We start from the raw sequence: 25,279 nt of genomic DNA, 5'->3' as shown, positions 1-25,279 counted from the left end.
AGTGGGAAGCCACTGGAAGGTTTTCAGCAGAGGAGAGATGTGATGTGCTATACACTTTGAAGAAGATAATTCTTACTTCTATATGGAAAATAGATTGTAGGGTGGCAAGTGCAATACGTCAGTTTGTTGTCCACTAAAGTTATCTAAGTAAGAGATGATGGTATTAGGGTTAGAGTGGGAAAGAGGAGATGAAGAAAACTGGAGAGGTTTGAAACATATTTTGGAGGATACATACATATCAGCAGTTGAGACTTGCTGCTGTTGGGAGTCAATAAAGGGAAAGACTAGAGGATGTGCTTAAATGTTTTGACTTGAGTATCTGAGTTTATGATGATATTTATTTACATGAGGAGGAACAGGCTTATGAGGGGATGAGAATACAGAATTCAGTTTAGGACACATTAAATTTGATATCTAAGTGAAGCTGTAGGGAAGGTAGCTGTGTATAAAGATAGCTACCATTGTCTTTTCCATTTAGGTAAGAGAACTGAGGCACAGAGGGGTTAAGCACCTAACTTAAGTGTTTATAATCAGTGGATCGGGGATGAGAATCCAGGAAGCCTGGATCCAGAGTTTACATTTTTAGCCACTCCTCTGCCATTTGGGTATTCAAGGTTGGAGACATTTAAGACTATGATGTTGAAATGAGCTAATTTTGGGGGGGAAAAAAGTAGAGAGAAGAAAGATGCACAGCCATGACTAGGTATTTCTGCACTAGAGGTGGTGAAGGAGATGAGAAGGTAGTAGGGAGACTGAAAAAGAACAGCCACTGAGGTCTGAGGTCAGATGTCAGGGGTTTGTGGAGTCATAGGGATGAAGGGAGAAATTGTTTCAAGGAGTGAAAGCTATGTAGAAGTTGGGTAAGATAAGAGAGGTGGATTAGTCAACATGAGGCTGTGTGTCACCTTCATAAGGGCAGTTTCAGTGGGGGGAAGGAAGCCAGTTTAAATTAGATTGAACGTATCATGGGAAGCACAGGTACCAAACAAGGAATTAAGCAAGCATCACATGCTGCTCTATGTGTATAACACAGACAGTAAATGACGTCTATTCATGAATTCTGGAGTCAGATAGACCTGTGTACTAATTCTGCTTCAAATACTAGTGCTGCCATCTTCAGCCTTTTACATAACCTCTTTGAGCCGCTCTTTACTCATCCATAGCAGGTACTCCATATACCCCATGCAAAGTCTCAGAAGAAGCTCTACTGTTTATCTCCTTGCTTTTCCTTTTGTGAAATACTATTCCTCTGACCTGAAATCTGTCAAAAGTTCCCACCTGCCACTACTGTCCCCATTAAAAAGTGCCTCAGTCTTTTATGTTAAGGCTATATAATCCTGATTTCTAATGTTGCATTAAAACTTTCTTGTGATTATTCATGTTTTTCCCTCTTATGAAATTGTGCACTAATTAATCAAAACAAGTTTCCTGTCTTTCCATTTTGTGTCTCCAGACACCTATCAGATTGCCTAGCACAGAGTATATATTGCCTAAGTTTCAACTGTACTAAATTACTCATGGCCCACTGTGAGAGTTGAGCCTGAAGTCAATAAGGACCATTGTGGGGATTCACAGAGGGCAGGGGATGTTTGAGCTACACAGATGCTCTGGGTAGCAGTGCAAGTGGTGCAGTTGACTTTCAGTTTAAGCTCCAAATGCAGAAACGCGACCAAAAGATCTTCAAAACTTTCTCCGATCACATAACATAGAGAGAAGGCAGCCGTCAGAACAAAGGATCATAGGTCCCCACAGAGAGAACTCAGACATGTTGTGCAGGTTAGAGACAGGGAGCTGCAGCAATCTATAGCTGTGGATTCATAAATTTCATGAAGTAGATTGGAAGGAGGCAAAGGTTTCAGGAAAAATCAGTTGATAATATTCATCACTCAGTACTTTGAGCTACGTTTGACAAAGGCTAAGGCTTAATAATAAAAAGCCCCAAAATAAGAATGAATAAAGTAAATAATCTGATTTTAGAATAGTAGTGCTTTAGAAAAGGGTGTGATTAATATATTTGTAAAACTTGATTTTTATTTTATACTGGGGAGTTAATTATATGGGATTATGAAATAAAGTAAAATGGTGATTGGGCCAAGTTTGTTGACATGTGATATTCTAGGTATCACAGAATTTTTCTTCTTGCTTATAATCTGTCCATTTCCTGATTTCTTTTAGGGGTATTTCCTTCCTTCCGTCCTTCCTTCCTTCCTTCCTTCCTTCCTTCCTTCCTTTGTTTTTGAGACGGAGTCTCACTCTTTTGCCCAGGTTGGAGTGCAGTGGTGCGATTTCGGCTCACTGCAACCTCTGCCTCCCAGGTTCAAGCGATTCTCCTACCTCATCCTCCGGATTAGCTAGGATTACAGGTGTGTGCCACCACGCCCGGCTAATTTTTTTTATTTTTTAGTAGAGATGGGGTTTCACTGTGTTAGCCAGGATGGTCTCAATCTCCTGACCTCATGATTTGCCCTCCTCGGCCTCCCAAAGTGTTGGGATTACAGGCGTGAGCCACTGTGCCTGGCCCTCCTATTTCTCTGTTTCTTATTGCTCTTAAATTGTATTTTCCTGGCCCACATACTATGAGCATAAAAGAAATCAAGCCAAATCCTAATGAAAATCATAATGAGACTTTTGATACCAATGAGTAAAAGTGAGTGATGAATATAATTATCCTTCCATTATGTGTGAGTTTATGTATATGTATCTTATATATCTTACCTGGGAGTAGTTAGTTCAGGAGATTGAGAACTTGTTTTTCTGTCAAGTTCTACTGACATGTACATGGAAAAAAATTACATAAGAGCTACATAAGTAAGTAATATGGAAAAATTTGAAGTGCAAAAATTAAAATTAAGATCGGGGAACACAAAAATCTAACAACTCTAACAAATAAAATATATTCCCACTTAACTCTTTAAAGAAGAGAGAATGAAGGGAGGAAGTTTGAAGTAAAGGGAGGGAGATAATCAGAAAAAGAAACAGACTTCTGGCATTCATATGGAGAGCTACAAAGAGAGGAAGAGAGAATGGGATTTGCCCTCAAACACAATGACATAACAACATAGAGTATGAATACAAAGTTCAACATACATTCCCCATTTATCTAGATAAATTGAATAGAAAAAAAAATAAGCCACCATATAAACACACTAAATAAAAGAGATTTTGAACTCCCTAAAGGCAAGGATTATTTCTCATTTATCTTTGTATCTTCAACTCCTAGCACACCAAAGTCGATTTTTAGTAAATATTTATTAAAATGTTGAAAATCAGAGAAAACGGTGTTTTATTGAGTAATACCTTGTAGCCGACAAAGGTACTTTGCAGCTATAGGCATGAATAGAGTATATGAACTATTTGTAGTCACTCCTCCAAGGACTGTAATAAATTAACTGAACATTAAAGTTTTCTACCCATGCTGCCTCTTGATATGGAAAGCAATAGGAGGGAGGAGTTGCAACTTGGAATTGTTGAGGTCAGCATTGACAGGTTCTGAAATGGTCAATACAAACACATTTTAGGACTTTCTGGAAAATTTCTCTAAGGCTGACTGAAATGCTTGCCTGTGAATATCTAGGGAATTGGAAAATGCACTATGGATGTTTTCTGTTAAATTTTGGGTATTTAATTTTGAAAATTCAATGTTACCAAATTCAATATATAGCATCTCTAAATACTTGTGTTTATTTGACTTTGGTATTCCTCATAGCCATATCTCTTCCACATATTCTCCTTGGTTTTCTTTTGATAAGGCAAGGGACCTATTTTACATAATTTAGTTTCTGGAAGAGAGCAAAGTATTATTGTTATACTCCTTTTAATATATGATGCTAAGGAAGAAATTGGTTTAAAGCCCAGCTACGCTGGAAAGCCCATTTTCCCACATGTTCAAGTTGAGGAAAGGATTAGGTGACTGGTATGATTAACTTGTATCTACTCATAAGTAGAATGGAAACTTACTTTGCCTTATTCTGCATTTTTCAAATGGCCAGGCTTTATTTCTATTGTTGTTATCATGCTTGTCTTCTAGGCAAGTCTTGGGTTGTTTTATGGTGTGTTTGGACCTTATCCTAAGAAAACCAGTATATAATGGTAGTGTTTTGGCATGGGGGCTGCTAAAGGTATTGGGTGGGAGCAATCTATGTAGTGCAACACATGTATAGGAGCTAGGGGCTGGGGACCTCTCTTCCCACAGTAATACCACCATGCTAAGATTCCAGGGCACTGTGTTGGGAACTTTCACGTGTTCTGAGCCACTGAAGGGTCAGGGAGAAGGGTGGATTGTTCACAAATGATGATTCAGTTGGAGCTTATGCCAAGTGGTAAGTAGATTGCAGTGGATAGTAAGTTCTCCCTGGATGGTGATGAAAAGTACAGCTGATGTAATTTCTCAGCACAAGTCATATGCAGTGGTTCATTGGCTGCTCTCAGAATGGACTTTGGACAATGAGATAGTTTCCTGAGCCACTCTGGTGCTTGATGGTGACATATGGCTTTTGCTTTGGCAAAGGCTGGGCAGTTTCTGGGTATACCGTGTTTTTCTCCCAGGCGTGGGTCCCCAGTAAGGGCCTCACTGACTTCCCACCCTCATCACATTCTCCTCCATTTCTGTCTTTTCCCTCTTTCAGTCCTCTTTATCTTTATGTCTGCTGGAGTGCAGTAGCCTGGCTCTCTTTTGGGCTTTCTCATTAGTGTTTATGGCATAAACCTTATGCCCTGAGCGCCTTCAGTGCTGAGCCTTTTTATTCCTTGCTTAACTCTCCACACCACACTTTTTAAATTAAAAAAAAATAACGAAACAATTGTTTCTTGCAAAATAACCTAGTTCTTGCAAGTAAAAGCTTTTGCTTTCACACTTCTGTCTCTGCTATCAGTTTCATAAACCTACTTTAAAACTCAGAACTGAGCACTGACTGTTTCATTTTCCTCTCTTTTCATTCTATTTTAACAAGGCTGATCTTTCTGAGACAAAGAAAAGGCCGTTCATTATTGAGTGTTGGGAAACTCATCAAGATTTTATGGCGCTTATGGAGCCACCTGTGCTGGGAGAAGGGGCAGCAGTTAGACAAGCCCATCCTCCCATCATGTAGCATCACACAGATGTATAGTTTCCATGGAGCAAGTGTTGGAAGTAACCACTCTCCAGCCGCCTTGACAGGACTCTGTGTGTGTGTGTGTGTGTGTGCGCGCGTGCACGCATGCACGCACAAGTGCACGTGCAAGTAAGAGAGAGAGAATATGCAGATCACAGGAGGTTAGCCAGAGAGTGCCCACATCAGGGAGTTAGGGGCTGTGAAGTACCTGCAAATAGACCCTGCAAAAAAGTTAACATTTGGATTTAACAGATGCCATGTAAGAGGCCAAGAATAGTCAATAGAGAAATATAAGGAGCACTGTCTAAGTGAAAATATTTTGTCTCTTTCTCTAGAATCTTCTTCCCTTCTGGTCTGACTAGGAAAGCCAGAGGGAGATGGTGAAGGAGACAGAGAGAGTAAAAGAGCAGACCATGCCAAGCCTCTCCACTGCAGGAGCTTGGAATCAGGTGGGTACTGAGCTTGTCTTAGGGAGAGGGCAGAAGCTTTGATTGAGATACGCGATTAGAATGTCAAAATTTACCAGAGCCTTTTACTACCTAGAAGTGACTCATAATTACTGAAATGAGACTGCTTTTTGTTGCTGTTGTTGTTTAAAATGACTGGAAAGCTATGGGAGCTGCCTGAAATGTCATTAAGGTATGCATATAGGCAAGGGGAATCTCACATATCGAAAGGCAGTGGTGGGAGGGAAATACAGCTGCTTCCTGTTTGTACTGATTACGTTCAGCCCTTTCAATAAACTGGTTACACTTCTATTGATTCTTATGTAGTCATACAGTGACTAACAGCTACCCACACTGCATCTCAATAGCATAAGAGCTAAAGGAAGAAGAATCATAGGTAGAGCTGGAAATATCCAGACTTCCTAGCCTATAGGAGGGATGAATGAGCTGATCCACACATCTCATGGGAGCTGAGGAGGCTGTGAAATACCCACAAATAGACCCTGCAAAAAAGTTAACATTTGGACCTACAGATGGCGTGTGAGAGGCCAGGAATAGTCAATAGAGAACTATAAGGAGCGCTGTCTGTGTGAAAATATTTCATCTCTTTCTCTAGACACTCCGTTCCCACTCCTCCAACTCTAGGAAAGCCAGAGGGAGATGATAAAGGAGATAGAGAGAGAGTGAACGAACAGACCATGGTTCTTCCATACCTAGAACTCAGAGGTCTTTTTTGCCTTGTTTTTTTTCAAGTCCCAGGCTGAATTTGTCAATGTTCTTTTTTAAACGGCTTTCTCATCCTGCGTTGTCTGATTTCTTTTGTCAAGATCATCCTCACCATCACCTGGGCTTGACCTTGCCTTTGACACCTCTCTTAGTTACTCCATACACATTTAACAATTCCTATAAATTCTACCTCTGCTGTAGACTTCCAAACACTCCTGGTTGAAGCTTTCATAATTTTCATTTGAACTGTTCACAAATGTTGGAGGGCTCAATGCTAGCGATAAAGCACGGGGATAGACAAGAAATGCTTCTTGTTCTCTTGGCTCTTGTGGTTTAGAGAGGGATGGACCTCTAAGCCATTATAATTCAATGTGATTAGCGTGATAGTGGAGATGTGTTCGAGGTGCTGTGGAAAACTGGTGAAGGGAATAGCTAAATGCTTAGCAGAATGGAGAAGATTCAACAGAGTACGGATGTTTTAACTGATACTTTTAAGGCTGAAATACAGAAAAATAAAAAGCAAGAAGGGAAAAATCTACCCGCAGGAAGCCATCAGGCAGAGGGAACACCCTTTGCAAGGCGCCCAGAGGCAATGAGAACTCCCAGTACTTTCTTACCACTGGAGCTAGAGTGAGGTGGGAAATCACAAGAGATGAGGCTAAAGAGAGATATTTTAACATTTTAGATTATTTCTTTAGGATGGATTCCCAGGAATGAAATGCTAAATGTTATTAATATTTCTGCTGGGAGACAAGAGGAGAAAAAAGCATTCCGATGGAGGCTGAATGGGTTTTAGGGAATGTTTAGAGAGTGTGCATGTATGTGTGCATTTGTGCCAGGGAAATGGTAGGTTTTGCCCAGATTTTGACTAACCTAGTATACGATGTCCTTTGCTGTGCAACATGGAGCCATTAACGGCTTTGAAGTATGGCAGTGAGGAAATACATTTTATTATAGAAACATGATTCTAGCAGTAATAAGAAAGCAAGGCAGGAAGCTACTGCAATCATCCAGTTGAGAGGTAAGAAGGACCAGAGGTAGGGCACTGGGTATGAAATGAAGTGATAAGTTGAATGAGAGAGGATTGCAAGTAGCTGGATAATTATAGCTACATAGATTCAAAGGCTAGGGTAGAAGGGCTTTGAATCTATGAAGCCAAAACCAGAATCTCCAGGATTCAGGATCTCTTGGGTTAGCCAGATTTGGGAACCATGGCACGAATTGGTCTGCTTTCACCTTCTCTCCTCCTTCCTTTTACATCTAGTTATGTATGACTTAGCCTAAGCATGTAGTAACTGTGAACTACTACCAGCTACTGTTTGAGCTCCCCTACCAGCTGCTTCTTTGCCCCTGTGCCTTTAACTGGAATGTCTCATTTTCTCCTTTCTTGTTTGCCCAATCCCTATACAACCTTGGAGAAGCACCTTGGTTGAAATCTGTCCTGTAAAGCCTTCCCATATTCCCCCTCCTTTCTTACCTGACCCCAGCTTCCGTGAATGAGATGATAATCCTCTCAAGCACTGGACCTTCCCTCAAACTCCAGGATAATTTACCTATAATTTGCTATGGAACCATCACCCCATACATTGTAATATAATTATATGTGAATATATCTTATTTCTTTTATCAGGCTCTGAACTCCTTGGGAAAGAGATCGTGTCTAGCATATAGATGATGCTCAGTATAGAATAAATAAGTGAATATCAGTAATCATTTTTACCAACTCATGATTAAAAAATAGTATGAAAAATTGTTTTTCTCCATTTTCTTCAAGACACAACAACTTTAATAGATACAAAACATAACCATTTAATTAAGTCATCCAGTTTGATCAGTATATTTAAACAATTGAGGCAATGTCTCCCTTTAATGTCTAAATGTATCAGTGCTATTTGTTCTTTATTTTAATGGAGATTAATTCCCTTTTAAAAGAAAATTATAATCCCCTCAATTGTAAGACTCACAAAAATAACTCCCATAATTCTGTTCTAAATAGAAGGGAGAATCTCAGAAAAAGAAATGAGATCAGGTAACTGCAGCCATGTTATTGTGGGTGTTAGAGCTCCTCTCCTGGGAGCCCATATTAGATAGCTTTGCTGTTTTCCAGTAGACATCTTTATCTTTTGCACTGTATACTAAGTCGCTTGCTTAGAATTTACTGGAATGCTAAATTATTTCTAGCAAATTACAAGCAACACGGATGAATGGGCATAAGTATTTCATTTTTGCCTCATTATGCTTTAGATTTGGGATCTCCAGTTTTGTAAATGATAGCTGCGATATGTCAGTCCATCTCTACACATGCTCATGCTTGAATGCATCCTGCTTCTCCTCCCATATGGAATGGTGTCAATCATGACGTACGACTGCTGTTAAGATACATCCTGTGTCTACAGAAAATAACTCATAAGTACTCGTTATGGAATAATGTATAAGATTGCAGGAAAACCCAAGAGAATTGGTTTAGGCCTTACACACACACACACACACACGCACACATGAACACACCTTTGGCATGTTTTTAGGTAGGAGGAGATAGAAGGTATTCCCTCTTCTGAAGGCTCCAAGTCCTCCTCATAGCTCCTGCCACTCCCTGAGTGACTGAAATATTTGTTACCATCTTCCTGAACCTCAGTTTCTTCATTTGTAGATAATTCTTAGAGTTGACAGCATTTTATAAGGAACAACAAATAAAAATGCTTTCAAAGTGCTTTGCAAGCCTACAGTACTCTGTAAATGCTTAATGATAATAATATACAGTAGGGCATCTTCCCTTGAAAACAGCAGGAGTGTTTCCTTCCATAATGACCTGACAGATGGGTTATGGTATCTAATCCCCTTAAACCCCTAAAGCTCTTTGATAGTGGATGTTGTAAAAGGCCAGATTAGAGCACATGCTGCTCTTTTATTGAGCCCTTTCTTTCAGTATCTATGCCATGTTCAATTGCTTCCTTCTCTAAGTACGTTACATGTTAACCTACTACCTGCAGGAACAATTAGGAGCAAAAATAGAGACTAAAGGACAGTGCACTCCAGTAGGAAAAATTAGTTAATGCTTGTTGTCCCTAATATTAAAAATCCACTTTGGCCTTCACATGTGGTTTTTATGGAAGGTTCCTGCCCTCCTAAATCCTGACTATTAATCTCAAGCTGTGGGTATTTGTCGATGGTGAACACAGGCTTTTTTTGTGAGATAGTCCTGTATGTGGTGAGAATGGAGCTTTAGCGATATTAATTCTAAACCAGTGAGGCTTAGGAAAATCACAGGCAGTTTAGGATATTTGTAGCACTTATGTAAGAGTTGGAGCTTTCAATCAGTTCAAAATGAGAAAAGGATGATTAACAGTTATTCTACTGTAACTTTTACTCAGCCCTTGAACCTCGATTGGACCAAGAAGTTTTTTACGTTTCCACTTTTTGCTGTACTTTTCTTTTGAGAATAACCATTAAGTTATCAGTTTCTAAAACCTTTTGTGACAATCCCTTAATGCACATTCATCACCCTTCCCTAGTACAAAGTTTGCTTTCTATGCATGCTTGAAGGAGTGTAAGTTGTTGTGCAATCACCCATGGCATGTAATTTGTGTAATCAAGGAAAAGAGAAAGGAAGAGCAGCTGCCAATAATAATTAGTTTCTTAACTGAATATATACCGCAATAAACATTTTAAGCACACCATCTCTTTGAATTTGGGGTGTTTTAAAGAAACAGGCTGGTTGTTCAAGGGCCTCTCAGAAGAGCCCTTTTTTGTACACTGGATTCTCCCCTTCACACCTTCACAAAGACGTCACTTCCACATGTGTGCCCTCTTTTTCCTGCATCTTCATACATTCTTTCTTTTCTGAATAATCTTCATGGTACAAAAATGCTTAAATATATCATGACTTTATACAAACTTAAGCCAATTTTGCCTCTGCATTTCCTTCATGCTCCATTTTTTGGAATCTCTTTATAGCAGAACTTCCCCCAAAGAGTTATCCCTACTTTCCAGTTTCATGTTTTAGCTTGTTCATGCTTCTATAACAAAATACCACATACTGGGTAATTTGTAAAGAAGAGAAATTCATTTTTTTTTTACAGTTCTGGAGGCGGAAGCCTAAGATCGAGGCACCAGCAAGTTTGGTGTCTCGTGAGGGCTGCTCTCTGCTTCCAAGATGGCGCCTTGTTGATGCATCCTTCGGAGGGGATGGAGAGAAAAAACCAAAAAGAGGCCTAGGCTGGTTGCCCCTAGCCCTTTTATAAGGCACTAATCCATTCATGATGAGGGGAAAGCCCTCATGACTTAATCATCTCGTAAAAGTAACACATTTTAATACCATTACAATGGGGATTAGGTTTCTATGTGAATTCTGGAGGGGACATATTCAAACCATAGCACTCCACTTGTACTTTCCCTTTTCCTATTCTCTCTCTCCCTCTCTCTCCTGCCCCATCTCGGTCACTGGGGTTTGTATGCATGTATACATATGTGCAAAATATCTAAGCATTTTGACAGGTGTTAAACACTGACCGTGGATTCTCCCGGAATCTTTATTCAACTCAGTTTATTCTTTTGTAAATCACAGCCTCCATTCATTCCATAAATTGCCAGTGTACAATGCAATGAGTGTGGACAATGTGAACACCCATATAACACAACTCGCTCAAGATTTAGAAAGTTCCCTCGTGCTCCTTTGTAGGCAATCTCCAACCCCATGGCAATTACTGTTCTGATTTTTAACACCTAGATTTGTTCTGCCTTTTTCTGGACTTTATATAAATGGAATAATAAACTATATGGGGATTTTTGCTCAACATAATGTTTCTAAGATTTATCCAGTTGTTGCTTATATCAATAATTCATTCTTTTTGTTATTGCTAAATAGCAACCTATTGTATGACTATTCCACAGTTGTTTTTTGTTTTTAATCTATTCTCCTGTTGATAGACATTCAGTTTTTTCCCTGTTTTGGCTATTACGAATAAGGCTGCTGTGAATGTTCTTGTTGGCATATGACTTTATTTCTTTTGGATAACTATTTAGAAGAAGAATTTCTAGGTAACAGGATAGACATATGTTTATAAGAAACTGCCAGTTTTCGAAAGTGGTTGTACCATTATTATACTCCTGCCAGCAGTGTATAAGTTCTAGCTGCTGCACATTCTCACCAGCATATGGTGGCAGTATTTTAGTTTGGGCCATTCCAGTGTTTGTGTGACATGCCAACCAGATTAAAACACAAAATATGGAAGTGTATTTTACATGTTAAGAACTGATGTTGTATATCAATAGAAAAGAAAAAAAAACAGAATTCCTCAATTGTTTTTGCTTCTGTTAACTGTCAAGGAAACTAATCTTCAAACCACATAGACTAGAACTGAAATTATACAAGGAAAATAGAGCCCAGGATGACAGAGATTCTGAGAAGACCTAGACGGTTGAAATGATGTTGAGTCTCCTAGCACAGATGTCTTACACTCTGGAGGCCACTCTTCCCATGAACAGGGGACATTCTAGGAATCCAGAGAGAGACTGGCAAAATGGGAGCTAAGGAAACTAAGCAGAATACATGAGAGCTTACCAGAGATCTACTCCCACATGTGGAGAAATCAGATGGACATTGAAGGCCCCTCAGTACAAAGGAGATAGCAAATTCTAATTCCATTCAGACTCTGGTGGTGCCAAGGGGCCCTGTGAATTGGTAGAGCAGGGCATGGCAACAGTACGTAACTGATAGGTCATATTGCTGCATAAAGTTAGTAACAAGAATATTACAAGCAAGATTTAATCTCTGGTTGGCAATAAAAAGAAGAGTTCACTACCACTGGCAGCAGGGATTCGTGCCAGGGCTTAGTTCCAGTGAAAAATTATATGCCTAGATTATTTATCACCCAGGTTAAAAGAAATTAGATGCAAGGGTAGTCAGGTGCATACTAGCACATATTCCGACATATATGGTCAGTGTTAGAATAAGGGGCTAAAGGTAAGAACTCCTTTAGATATTCAGGACACAAAATTTACAGACCACAGGATGTGGGAGCTATGAACTCACTGGTTGGGAGGGATAGGACTCCACTATTATTGCCCCAGGGTCTATTCAAGGCTGATCCTTCCCATAACTGGATACCATTTTGCCGCATCTTAGGCAGAGAACTTCTCGAGAAATGGTAGAGGAATCAAAAGACTGAGATAAATGCCAGTTTGATTTTTCAAAAATGGAAAAAAAGTACATATTGTAACATTTATTGAGTGCCCTCAGGGTGCCAGGCAGTGTTGCAGGACTCTCAGGACACAAGACAATTATGGTTCCCTGCTGTCATGGAGTTTTCAATATACTAAACTCAAAGGTAAACTCTGGCAACTGATGTCAATTCCAGGCAAAATTGTAGGATAGCCATTGAATGACTGGATGGATTTACTGAAAACAAGACTTATTAATCTATTTTTTTCTTTGCCAAAGCTATCTTACAGGAAGATCTTAGAACTATATTATTTTTATTTTTACTTTTGCCAGCTGTATCATGATAAACTTGAATTGAAGAAATACAAAGGCTGTATGGAGGTAAAATTTGATAGTGTAATAACAAGTTGAACAACAGTATCCAAGCATTTCTGATGAATTAATCAGTATTAATCTGGTTGCATATCAGATAATAAACATATTGCTATCTTCAAACATGTTCTGTGTAACATTCTGTCAATAGTTTGCTTGAAAATATGAAAGGTGTGATTTTCAAATTTGCTGATGAGACTGGGATGAATATCAAATATTTGATGCATGGAGACATCAAGAGATGAATTGGCAGAACTATCCCCCACATTTCATTAGCCTCCATTAGAGATTTTCTCAGTCTTGTTAATATGTTTGGCAAATGCTTCTTTAAGAACCTGTCTCTAGGTAGATTCCTGCTCACTGTCAAAGACCCTCATGGGTAGAAATTCTGCAGTCACTTTGATTTAGAGGACAAAATTACTAGTATAGATAAAGATTGACAGGAAGGATAAGCAGAACCTAAGTAAATGAGTTTTTTGAGTTGACTGTAAGGTCATGTGTGTGAGTCCAAAATAAAATTAAACAAGCTGTAACAATACAGAATTAGAGAAAGGGGACTTGGGCAGGGCACTAGCTTGGTAATAATGCTTGTTTAACAAAAATAATTGAGAGACCTTTGTTAATGGGCTATGTGAGATATAGCCACCCACAAGCTATGTGATCTTAGTTTGCAAAAGAGAAATTATAATATTTGAACTGATCACAGATCACTTGAAATATTTAAGAGTAATAGAGTGAAATTGAAGAGCATTAGAGAAGGGTAACCTGGAAGGTAAAAAGACTTAAAATCTTGGCATGATGGGAAAGATTGGAAAAGCTTGGAATAACTGGCCTGGAGGTGTCTTGAAAATTAAGAAGTATGTAATGGGACAGAATAGTCGCTTTCAAATTTCTGAAAGCTGCTGGGAGAAGAAGGAAGAGTCATTATTCATTTTAGTCCCAAGAATTAAAATATGTACTAATGGGTATTAATCTACAGTTTAGTATCTTTTGGGGTCAATAGAAGGAAGAAATTTCTAATATTCAGAATAGTCATAAGGTAGAGTGGGCTGTATCAGAGTGACTTGGGGAGGTTGTAAAATTTATAGATCCCTAAGCCCACCCCAGAATTCTTTGCAGCACTGGAAATCTGGGAGTTGTATTGTTTGACATTCTTAGGTGATTCTGATATGAAACCAAGTTTGGAAACTATCAGGTCAAGCAATCTTTTTCAGACATGATGTGTAACAGAATACCAGTAATCAATGGGGAGGTTGAGATGGAGTAAGACTGTATGACCTATAAAAGCTCTTCATTCCAAAACTCGTAAGGTGACATTTGTTTTTGTGAATTTGCCTTGGTTCAGACTCTGCCCCTTACCCTTGGAGACTTAAGAATTTAAATTTGTCTTTGCCCCAAATGTAACCAGACTTTGGACTCTTGAGTCCCATTAAAACACTCATGGGAATGTGTGGTGGCCATTTGGGTTCTGGCCATCAAATATCTCTTCTTCCTTCCCATTAGCACTGATTTTTTTGAGAGGAGGAAATAGCTATGTCTTATTTTGTGTTGTCTTGGTGGCACAGTGCATTCTGGTACCTGCTACAGATGAAGAGGCTCCTCCTTCCATATACTTTCATTACTCTGTTATGGCCAGGAGCACTTCTGTGAATAAGCTTGGCCAAGCAGATATTCTCTTCTGGGATTTAGATTTTGTGCATATGGCACAATGACAGGTGAGATGTATGGAAGTCAAGCAGCCTAGAGGCTGTTCCCTGTCCAGGTTGCACCAGCTCTAAGACAACTTTAATATTTCCAGCTTCTGGTCTCTGGAGTTGCTTTGGTTCCTGCCTGTTCCTAGGACTGGATCTCTAGTCTTCCAACTGTTTGTTCCTCTAATAGCTTCTCCTTTGATTACATTAGTCAAAGTTAATTTTAATTGCTTTTTTCCAGAGAACCCTAAGTGATATAAAACTTATTCATAAAACCTGAAATTTTAATTTATTAATTTACAAAAATACTGAACACATACTGGACAGGCGAAATTTCTTCCCACAGAAAATTTCCATAAGAAGCTAAATATTAGAATATTTCTTGATAAGAATAAAATCAGAACAAGGAAATTCATATATGATTCAGATGTTTAATTGTAGGACCTTACAGTTGCTGTGTTGTCCTTACTGCATAACCTGTCAAAATTATTATATGCATGTTGGCCTGGCAGGCTATCCTGTCTTCCAACAATGTTTGATGAGCACCACCTGTGCATTCCTTCTGTGACTCTTCTTTCTTTGCTTTGAAATGATTGATCCAATTTAGATGTGCTAATTAATTCTTTCAGTCAAGTTACTGACAATCCATACAAGCCTCAAATCCCATTCATTTAAGTAAACTATGTATTCATTCCTCTGCTTTGAGAAGAGTAAATTTATTCCATCCTGAGTACTCCCAAAGTGTCCTTGACTCTTCTTTGTATTTTCCCACCTGTACCCGAACTTCCCAGGTCACCTAAGCGCAGGGATTTTGTCTTCATTTTGGCATGAAATAGCAACTAACTCAGCACCTTTGACCACCACATAATCTTCACTGCCTGAGCTCACAGCTGAAGCTTTTGTTGTTGAACACAAGATTTTCTCTGGATGCATCCAGTTGGCATTTGACTTTTAATTGGAATATACTTAGGACAAAATTAAAAGCTGGCTGCCCTATAAAAGTTTATCAAATCTATGTGTTATTATTCAGGGATATTCCTAGACAGAATGTTAAAATTCACCAGTATTAGAATGATGTGTTGTACTGGACACGATGCAATGCATAGCTGGAATTGTAGTATCTTTAGAGTAAAGCTGGGTCAGATTGATTTTTTGTTTCCCTTGCATGGTGTTTGCTTGGAAATCCAGATATGCTAGATTTAGTTTCACTAATGACTTTCCCACATTACCTAATTGGTCTGTAATTGGCCTGCTGTTTATTAGAGGATGTACAATATGAGACAGTCTCAAGTAGTAGATATTGATATAAGACGATCATACTTACAGACTCTGCTCTCCTCACACAACAGAGAATGGATTCTCAATTTTACAAAGTCTATTAGAGAATTAGAATATGAAGAGTCAACTTACAAATAATTGATCTTGTAGATATAGAGGGTTTAGCCATATGTTTAGGTCAATGTGCATTTAATATCTATTTGAGATGCTACGACTATAAAGTTTAGTTTTTAGCAATGTAAAATATTCAGGCAGGTCAACACATGGATATTGATTTAAGTAGATAAAATATTCACTTTAAGGGAAAACAATAGGAGATACTTGTGACGGTCTATCAAATCACAACTCTCTCAACACCTTTGACCACCATATAATGTTATTACAGTATGTTCAAGAGATAACTGAGTTAGAATTTTGTTGTCATCCCTTATTAGTTGTGTGATCTTGGGCAAGCTGCTTAACCTTTTGTAGCCTCATTTTTGTTGCCTATAGAATGAGAATAAAAATAATATTACTATTATATTTTATACCAGTAGAATGGCAGTGATACTGTCTTAAGAAAGATTCTGAGACTGCTTCTTTGATTAGCAGGCATTTTTGTTGCCCCATTTAACATCCCCTCTAGTAAGGTGTTTACTGGATGTAACAGGATGTTGAATTGAACTGGGTCTTTGTCTCAGATTTGCAAATAAATCTTTCGAAATGAAGACAGTAATCCTTCTCTTCTGAACAGAACCTCCAAAAATCCTTGCAGGACCTACTTAAGAGGTGGCAGAACTATCCCTGCTATTATCCTCTCCATTTACATAAGGAAGTCAAGGGGAACAATTAGGGAAGTTGTTGGTTTAGTGGATGGCACATTCTTGGGACACCTACCTCCCCCCACACACGAGATCAAGTGAGAGGAGAGCTAAGACAGCCTTTTAAATGTGTAAGGGTGGCTAATAAAAGGAAAGACTGGCTTCTTCTGTACAGGTAGACATCTGCATATGAAGCAGACTTGCTGATTTGAGTAAGGGAAACAGGAATTGGCATGAAATGGAAGGAAGAGCGGGGATGGAAATATTGCCAGTGGTCATAGCACTGTTTGGCCTAGCAGGGTTCTATGAGTTTCTTTTGGATCTCTAGGTCACTACTGGGGGCCAGCCAGGCTTGAACCATCTGTCCAGGATGCTGCCCCAGTGCTGTATGAAGGGACATCAACAGCAGGGAGGCTGTGGGGATTCTTGTCAGGGGCAGATAAAGAGAAGGTTGGGAGAAATCATGTCAGAGGGCACCTCCCTTGACAAGAAAGTATGCAGCTGAGGCCAAGCCTTGTAGTGCTTAGATTATTTAGTATTTCATTACACTTGCTTTCTTCTGGGATCCTTATCTGCGGCCACAACAGGATCATGACATTGGTGAAAAGCAATAATCTTTAGCTTAGCGAAATCAATGGATTCCTAATTCCCCAAAACCCTTCCTATCAAGTAAAGAAGTATCCTATGGTCTGTCATCAAGTCCTTTGGCTCAGCAGCTTTCCACATATCTCACCTTGCATTTCTGCTCTGTCACTTTTAGCAAAAGCCATGCTGCTCCCAGGTATCTGTGGTATTATCTGTTGCTACTTCCAAGTAGCTTAGTTCCAGTTGTTCTTCAGTCTTGCTCCAGTGGTCTCCACATGGAAGTGGGAAAATGCTCTCTTTTCTCTCTTGCTTTCTTCCTTTTTCATCTCTAGTAGCTTGACTCTTCCCTATGACTTAATATTTTTTATAAGCATTTTCCTTTGAAGGTAATCTGAGTGTCACCAAACTGAGAGGTACTCAAAGTCATTGTCTCCTGTAATTTCCCCCCGCCAACTGTGTCCCTGGGTTAAGTGTTTGACCTCACCTTCTTAGGATGGCCTGTTTCCCTCATCAGACCATCAGCATCATCTCCATCTTGACAGTGTCCACCCAGTCACCGTGCTTGGAGCCTGTGGGAGGCCTCCTTCCTGGACATTTTAGGGATCTTAGCCCTGGCAGTCAGATGTCAGTTTCAGCAGTTCGAAAGCTTTTCTGAATCCTTGAGTCTTCTTGCAAATAAGACCTGGCTGACCTTTCCTGCTTCTGGGACAAGTGAAGCCCATCAGCTTTTGCAGTGTATTTTCAGTTTAAAACTTGGTATTGGCACCCACTCATAGAGTAAATAATTCTTGCAGGTGATGCTAATGGGGGAAAAGATCTGAAGAAGAAGGGGTGTGTTCATAGCATTTCCAAAAAATTCTCTCAGTTTCTTTTCTCTAATGAATCGTATCTTCATAATCCAGCTTTACCATGTTGGCAAATCTCACGGCTTTGCTTTCTAACTGCTTTCAGAAATGCCGATGGCTACAGGTGATTGCTAACAACCATACACGTTATTTTGCAACATAATGGATAGCTACAGAGTTTAATAAAAGGGACAGGGCCAAGCAAAAATTTTTGACAAGAATAGCGAAATGGAGCATTTAACAGGATTTGTTTTCAAGCTGTTATTTGAGAGATTTAAATAAATCCTCTTAAGTACTACAATTTCTGAGCCCTAAATGTGCTTTAGTTTTAAGTTTTTTTTTTTTTTTTTTTTTTTTTTTTTTTTTAAACTGGATAAATAGGAATGTAAGGAAAAACTCTCCCAGCTGCTGGGTGTGAGGAAATCTTCCCTCTCATGTTCATGGAAGGTTATGCCATGAAATCTGTGAAAGATGCTTCCACATTAATTGTACTACTTAAAAAGCTGTCTCCAGTTCTTGGGCTTTTTTTTCTAAAGACAATGACAGTATTTTTTGGATTCAACCATTTTGAGATCAAAGTCCACATCCTAGGTCAGGCTACTTGGTATTGGCAAGTTAGTTTTAGTTTTAGTACTTAACAATCAAAGGTGCACTCCTCAACTGTAAATTTCAGATTCCTGTCATAGAAACCCCAAGAGTACATCTGTCAAAAATAGAATATTTAGATTAATTGAGGCTTTGAGATAGCGTCTGGTGCAGGAGGACCTGATCACCCCAGGTAGTTATGGATTGTCCTTTGAAAGACTTCCAGGTATAGAGGTTTCATAACCTTCTTCAGTCATTCTCAGTATCTAAATGTCCTTCTGCACATTTGAGGGCCTTCTTTCCTAATTTATTTATTTTTTTCTCCCAGTGGAGATAAGGAACAGCTGGTCCATATCTGTATAGAATTTCTTTATTCATGATAGTCCTACCTCTCCCTTACTCTGATTAAAAACTGAAATACTAATTTCTTTAAAATATTTCTTAATTAACTAAAAACTGAAACCCCAAGTCTTTATGAGTATAGTAAAAATTGTACTTACTGAAACCATACAGAATACATTGTTTTGAAAAATGTTATTTGTCTCTACACAGTTTCAAGTTTTTTGTAATAAACATTTATTTAGCAGAGTAATTTTCTTATAAGAGGACTGTCTTCTTGGAAACTTAGGTAGGTGGAGGTGAATCATGTGGTGTTTTTCCGGAAGACTTAACTTCCCAGGTGGCCTCAGAGGTCTTAGAGGACACGATCCATATATTCATCTCCGGTCTCCCAAATTTATCTAACAATGAACAAAGGTGACCATGTTCATTTTATTAATGCTTTGAAATGACTGATGTGACCAATGCATGAGAATTAATTTAAACAACAGCGAAGTACTAAAAGATCAATTAAAAAAATAATAAATTCATGCCTAAGCTTCTCAAACTATCACATCTCAATAATTTCATAGTTGTTTCATGTATGAATGAAGTTTTCAAAAGCAAAAATTTGGTTTACAGTAACTAGATGTTCACAGCTGTGCAAGCTGGTTTTCTTCATATTTCTCAATTTGTGACCATTCAATGAGAAGAATGTTATTTCATATCTAGCAACATTTTAATAAAAGCCTTCAGCATTCATGTTCTTTCTTCAAATTTTTAGCAGATGACAGTATCATTCTTGATTCTTAAAGAGACAACTTGCTCTAAGTGTATGAAAATCATGAACTTAATGTAAAACAGTAAAGTGTATTTCTTAGCCAAAGGGAAGACAGAAAAAATCTGCCACCACGTGAATGGTAAACTCATGTCCTTTTGCAGAAATTTCCTACTCCTAACAATACAGTGACTGCAATAGTAACTTACTGAATGGTTCTTATGTGTTGATCATGGTGCTAAACACTTTATGATATTTTACAACCATAAGAGATAGTTATTACCTTCTACTTACAGTTCTATTAAATAATTGAACTTTCTTCGAGGGCAGTGACTTGTACAAAGTCATTCTTTTAATAGGTGGCTGAGCTCGGATTTTAACCCAAGCTATCTGAGTCCAAAGACAGGTCTTTATTGCCATCCAGTGCCTTCATTTTCCACTAGAGAAACATATCAGTTATTCACTCCTTAAGGTTTTTAAAATGTTGCAGGTTTTTCATTTGAAAACCACAAAGTCATATGCAAGCAGTTTAAAAGGATGTTGAGCTCAGCATCCTGAATGTCAAGACCTTGTCTTTCTCTGAGATTTAGTCTGGTCCCCGATGTTTCAGAGACACACATTGGTTGCAGCAATTACATTTCTCCACTAGGAGAACCCAGGGAACAATACCTTACTCTAAAGCTGTTTTTCCTTTTTGTAACTGTGTGGAAGGAGGCTACCTTCCCCATTTAAATAAATAAATAAATAAATAAAATAAATAAACAAATAAATAAATAAGCCTTTACCTAAATTGTGCAGAATTGCCCACACTCACTTTATCTTGTGTTGGCCATTGCTCACTAATTCATTTCTCTTATCCTAGGACTACTACTTATCCTTGATTGTGTAATTTGAATGGGCATTATGACACATGGGCACCTCACATAAATTCAGTGCTTTGTACAATCAGAGTTACCTATAATATAAATTATAGTGGTATTGGATTTTTAAAGTTAAAACCCCATAGTTTTCCCTAAATATTTAAGTTTGATTTATAAGTATTATTATCATTGAAAATTTACATTTTTTAAGAATTAAGCATCATAACTTTGAGGCGCAATTGATTAAGTGTTTGATCAACTTAACTAATTTCTCTTTAAACAATCAGTCTCATTTATGTATGTGGGAATTTGAAACTGCAACCATAAATATAATATATTCAGTTTTCTTTTTAAGCTTTACAGGTAATTGACCAGTGTGACAAGTTCATGTCTCTAATGAGCAAAACTGTCTTGAGAATTTAAATAAGTCATTGAAGTCTAATAAATTATTAAATTTAGGCCGGGCGCGGTGGCTCACGCTTGTAATCCCAGCATGTTGGGAGGCCGAGGCGGGCGGATCACGAGGTCAGGAGATCGAGACCACGGTGAAACCCCGTCTCTACTAAAAATACAAAAAAATTAGCCGGGCGTGGTGGCGGGCGCCTGTAGTCCCAGCTGCTTGGAGAGGCTGAGGCAGGAGAATGGCGTGAACCCGGGAGGCGGAGCTTGCAGTGAGCCGAGATTGCGCCACTGCACTCCAGCCTGGGCGACAGAGCAAGACTCCGTCTCAAAAAAAAAAAAAAAAAAAAAAAAATTATTAAATTTATAAACATAGTAAATCTAGTTCTCTGAAATGATCTAATTCTGTTTACAAACTTAGTCAAAACTTACACCTTCAACTTTAAATCACAACTCAATTACATATTTTAAATTGGAATCACCAGGCTAATCTGTCAGAGTCTCCAACATGCCAATCCTAAATCATTACAAACACCTTAAATACTGAATATACACAAATTGTACCAATGATTAAAAATCCATTCCTGAACTTGACACAAAAATATTAATACTTTTTCATCTTTATAATTAATTGGAAACCATCCTGGATTTGGAAAGATACTCACTAAGGGAACAATTTTATCATCTCAGATATGGAATCTGGGCTGTGCATGTTCAGAGTGATTCTATCTCAAATATGGACACTTGAAGCACTTTTAAATAGTTGCTATAAAAAGAAGGACCCCAAGCTACATCCTTCAGATGAGGTTTATTTTGCAACTCCTACCTCATAAGTTCAAGATACATTTTAATCTAATTGCTTCAGCTAATTTGAATAGGGATCAGTCTGTAACACCCCCAACCAGGATATAACTGCCAACAGTTTACTCTTTATTTTCTATATTTCCTAATTAAATTCTGGATCGTTTCTATAGTATTGTTGCCACTCTAGGCCATGATACTTATGAATACTTTAATGATATGTTATTGGACTCTGCATATTTCTCATACTTGTTAAGATATTTTAACAACAGATAGATTTTTTGGAAATATATTACAAATTAGAAACTAATTTTAGTAAATTCTTAAAGATGAACGAAGAGAATGTAAGACTTCTATATTATTTCAGTGTCTTGGCTAATAAATTAGATTTTCTTTTCGATTAGTCTGTGAATGAAACAGTCAAACTTTAAGAAACTGATTTTTCGAAAGGCTTCAGATATGATACCAATAGCTCCAGCAACAAAAGAAAAAGTAGATGAATTAGATAGACTTCATCACAATAAAAACCTTTGTGCATCACAGAACACTATCAAGAATATGAAAACTTGTAGAAAGGAGGAAAATACTTTCAAATTACATACCCGATAAGGGCCTAGTATTCAGAATATATAAAGAACTCTTATAACTCCACAACAAAAGACAAAACTCATTTTTAAAAAAATGGGCAAAGGACTTAAATAGACATTTCTCCAATGAAGTTATGCAAATATTCAACAAGTGCTTGAAAACACACCCATCATCATTAATCATTAGGGAAATGCAAATCCAAACCATAGTGAGTTACTACTTCACAGCCACTAATATGGTTACAAAAAAAAACACGTGGAAAATAACTAGTATTAGCAAGGATGTGGAGAAATTTGAACACCTGGACATTGCTAGTGGGAATGTAAAATGGTGTAGCTTCTGTGGAAAACAGTTTGGCAGGTCCCCCAAAAGTTAAATACAAAATTACCCTATGACCCAGTAATTCTACTCCTACCTAAAATAATTGAAAACATGTATTCAGGCAAACACTTGAGTGGAATAATTGACTTTGGAGACTTGGAAGGGTGGGGGCTGAAGTGGAGGGGAATGAGGGATGAGAAATTATTTAATGTGTATAATGTATACTATTTGGGTGATACACTAAAATATATCCATGTAACAAAGCTGCACTTGTATCCTCTAAATCTATAAAAATAAAAAAAAAGCCACATAAATGAAGGTTCATGGCATCAGCATTGACAATAGCCAATATGTGGAAACAACTTTGTCCCTCTCCTGATGAATGGATAAACAAAATGTGATAAGACTTTACAATGGAATATCATTCAGCTATAAAAAGGAACAAATGCTACAACATGGAAGAAGCTGAAAACATTATGTCAAGTGAAAGAAGCTAGACACAAGAGGGCACATATGGTATAATTCCTTTTATATGAAATATCCAGATTCAGTAAATCCATAGGGATAGTAAGCAGATTGTTGGTTACCAATATCTAGGAGAGGAGGAAATGGGGGGACCGACTGCTTGCTGGGGTTACCTTTGGGGATGTGAAAATATTTTAAAAGTAAATAGAAGTGGTGATTGCACAACGTTTTGAATGTATTAAATGCCGCTGAATTGTACACTTCAAAATGATTAATTCTATACTGTGTGGATTCTACCTCAAATTAAAAAATTTTACCGAAAAAAAAAAAAAAAAAGCTTTTTCAACAATGTCTCTCTTTTTTTTCCTCCACTCAGGATGATATTTAGGATCAGATGTTACCTGCATCCTTTTCCTCACTTTTATGGTGAGATTTTGCCACTTTTCCTCACTTTTATGGTGAGATTTTGCCACTTTTCGTCACTTTTATGGTGAGATTTTGCCACTTTTCCTCACTTTTATGGTGAGATTTTGCCACAAATATGGAGGATCTCTCACTTGATAAGGGGTGAACGAAGCTCCACAGGAACAACATAGCCCCAGCTTTGAGGAGCAGGGTGAACTGACTCCCTCTTATAAATGAGATGACTGACAATGATGGCATAAATTATGACTTTTTCTTCTCATTTCAGCCACTACAAAGCCAGCTTTCTTCATTCTTTAATATAAATTTTATTAAGTACCAAGACACATAATTACTCGGGACTGAGATCAGTAACATTTTCAGAACATTTCATATGTTTGAAACCAGCCCAATCTTCCCGTAGAACTGAAGTTTGAGTAACAGACATTTGTTTTATCTAAGTTCCTTTCTCAGGAACCTGACCATCAGGCCTCCCAGAAAGTATCGAGAAACTGAAACATCTCAGATCGTGGCATCGGGACAATGAGACACACCTGCTGCCTGTTGACCAACTCCTCTTGCTTACCCCTTCCTAACTACCCACTATATAAACCCTTTATTTTAGTTAGCTTAGACTTGTATCCCATCTCTCAGCTGACACCATCTGTAATACAGCCTTTGTTCCCTGGCAATACTTGCCATTTCTGTGATTGGCTTTCTTTGCAGCAAGCAACCAGATCTAAGCCAATCCCTTGGTGTCTGGCAACATGTTTCCCTCCCCATTGTTTTTGTTTTAATGTTTGTAAATTATCTGTTATGAATGGAATGGCCCATTTCTTCTGGAATCATGCTCTAGAAACACATGTAATAAAAACTTACAACACAATCCTCAGAGCAAGCTTATGGGATAGGTAGTATTATTATGCCTATTATGCCCATTTTACAGGAAGAAGACTGAGAGACAATGAGATTAGGTAAATTGGCTAAGTATACTTAGCTTGTAAGTACTGTAGCTAGCTTTCAAACCTGGATAACCTCACTGCAAAGCCCAGATTTTAAAACTAATATGCTTTTCTATTCTGCCTCTCCTAGAAACAGTTTATCAAGCCTATCATGTTCTAGGTGAAGGAGGGCATAGCAAAAGTAGTGTGTGCTCAGCAAATATCCATGAAAACTACATTTGGAATATTTGAAATATAGAAGAATATTTGGAATATTTCAAATGTAGAAGACTACATTTCCCAGTCTTCTCTGCAGTTGAGTTGAGGCCATATGACTAATTCTTGCCTGTGAACTGTGTGGCCCACTTCTGTGATGTGTGTTACTTCTAAGCCAAGATAGTTAAGAGCAGTGACCTGTTCCCAAAGCTCTTTCTCTCTCATCTGCAAGCTGGAAAGAAAGAACTTTGGGATGGTTGGAATGCAAGATGAAAGTCATCTGGATCCCTGAGTCACTGTTGGAAGAAAGCTGCCCCCACTGGAAAAAAAATAGGCATTGAATCCATATCAGACTTCGTTGTGAGAAATGAGCCTTTATTATGTTAAGCTGTGAGTTAATTTGTTACCGAAGGCTATCCTAATGTCTTCTGACTAACTCAGGATTATCATATAACAAATGACACAAAATCTAGACCATAAGTCAGGCTACTTCCAAGTGCCTCCTGATGTCCCTTTAGCGATTATTATGGGCTGAGTCGTGTACTGCTCCCCACCGATAGGATTGTCGCCAATGTAAGTACTTAATAGGAGGCCATTAGGGTGAGCTCTAAT

The 25,279-nt window shown here is 38.2% G+C and overlaps 1 long non-coding RNA gene across 4 annotated transcripts in view; it reads left to right on the top strand.

Moving 5' to 3' along the window:
- Positions 1 to 25,279, top strand: part of LOC134733700 (uncharacterized) — a 345,729-nt gene that overhangs the window by 5,574 nt on the left and 314,876 nt on the right. For all 4 annotated transcript variants that reach the window (XR_010117331.1, XR_010117330.1, XR_010117328.1 and 1 more), the window contains exon 2: positions 5,426 to 5,539. This is a non-coding gene — a long non-coding RNA (uncharacterized lncRNA). The remainder of the gene's footprint in view (positions 1 to 5,425; positions 5,540 to 25,279) is intronic.

Source organism: Symphalangus syndactylus, chromosome 12 (genome assembly GCF_028878055.3).
Source record: "Symphalangus syndactylus isolate Jambi chromosome 12, NHGRI_mSymSyn1-v2.1_pri, whole genome shotgun sequence".
NCBI lineage: Eukaryota > Metazoa > Chordata > Mammalia > Primates > Hylobatidae > Symphalangus > Symphalangus syndactylus.
The sequence above is the reverse complement of the archived record's forward strand: the minus strand, read 5'-3'. Positions and strand labels throughout refer to the sequence as shown.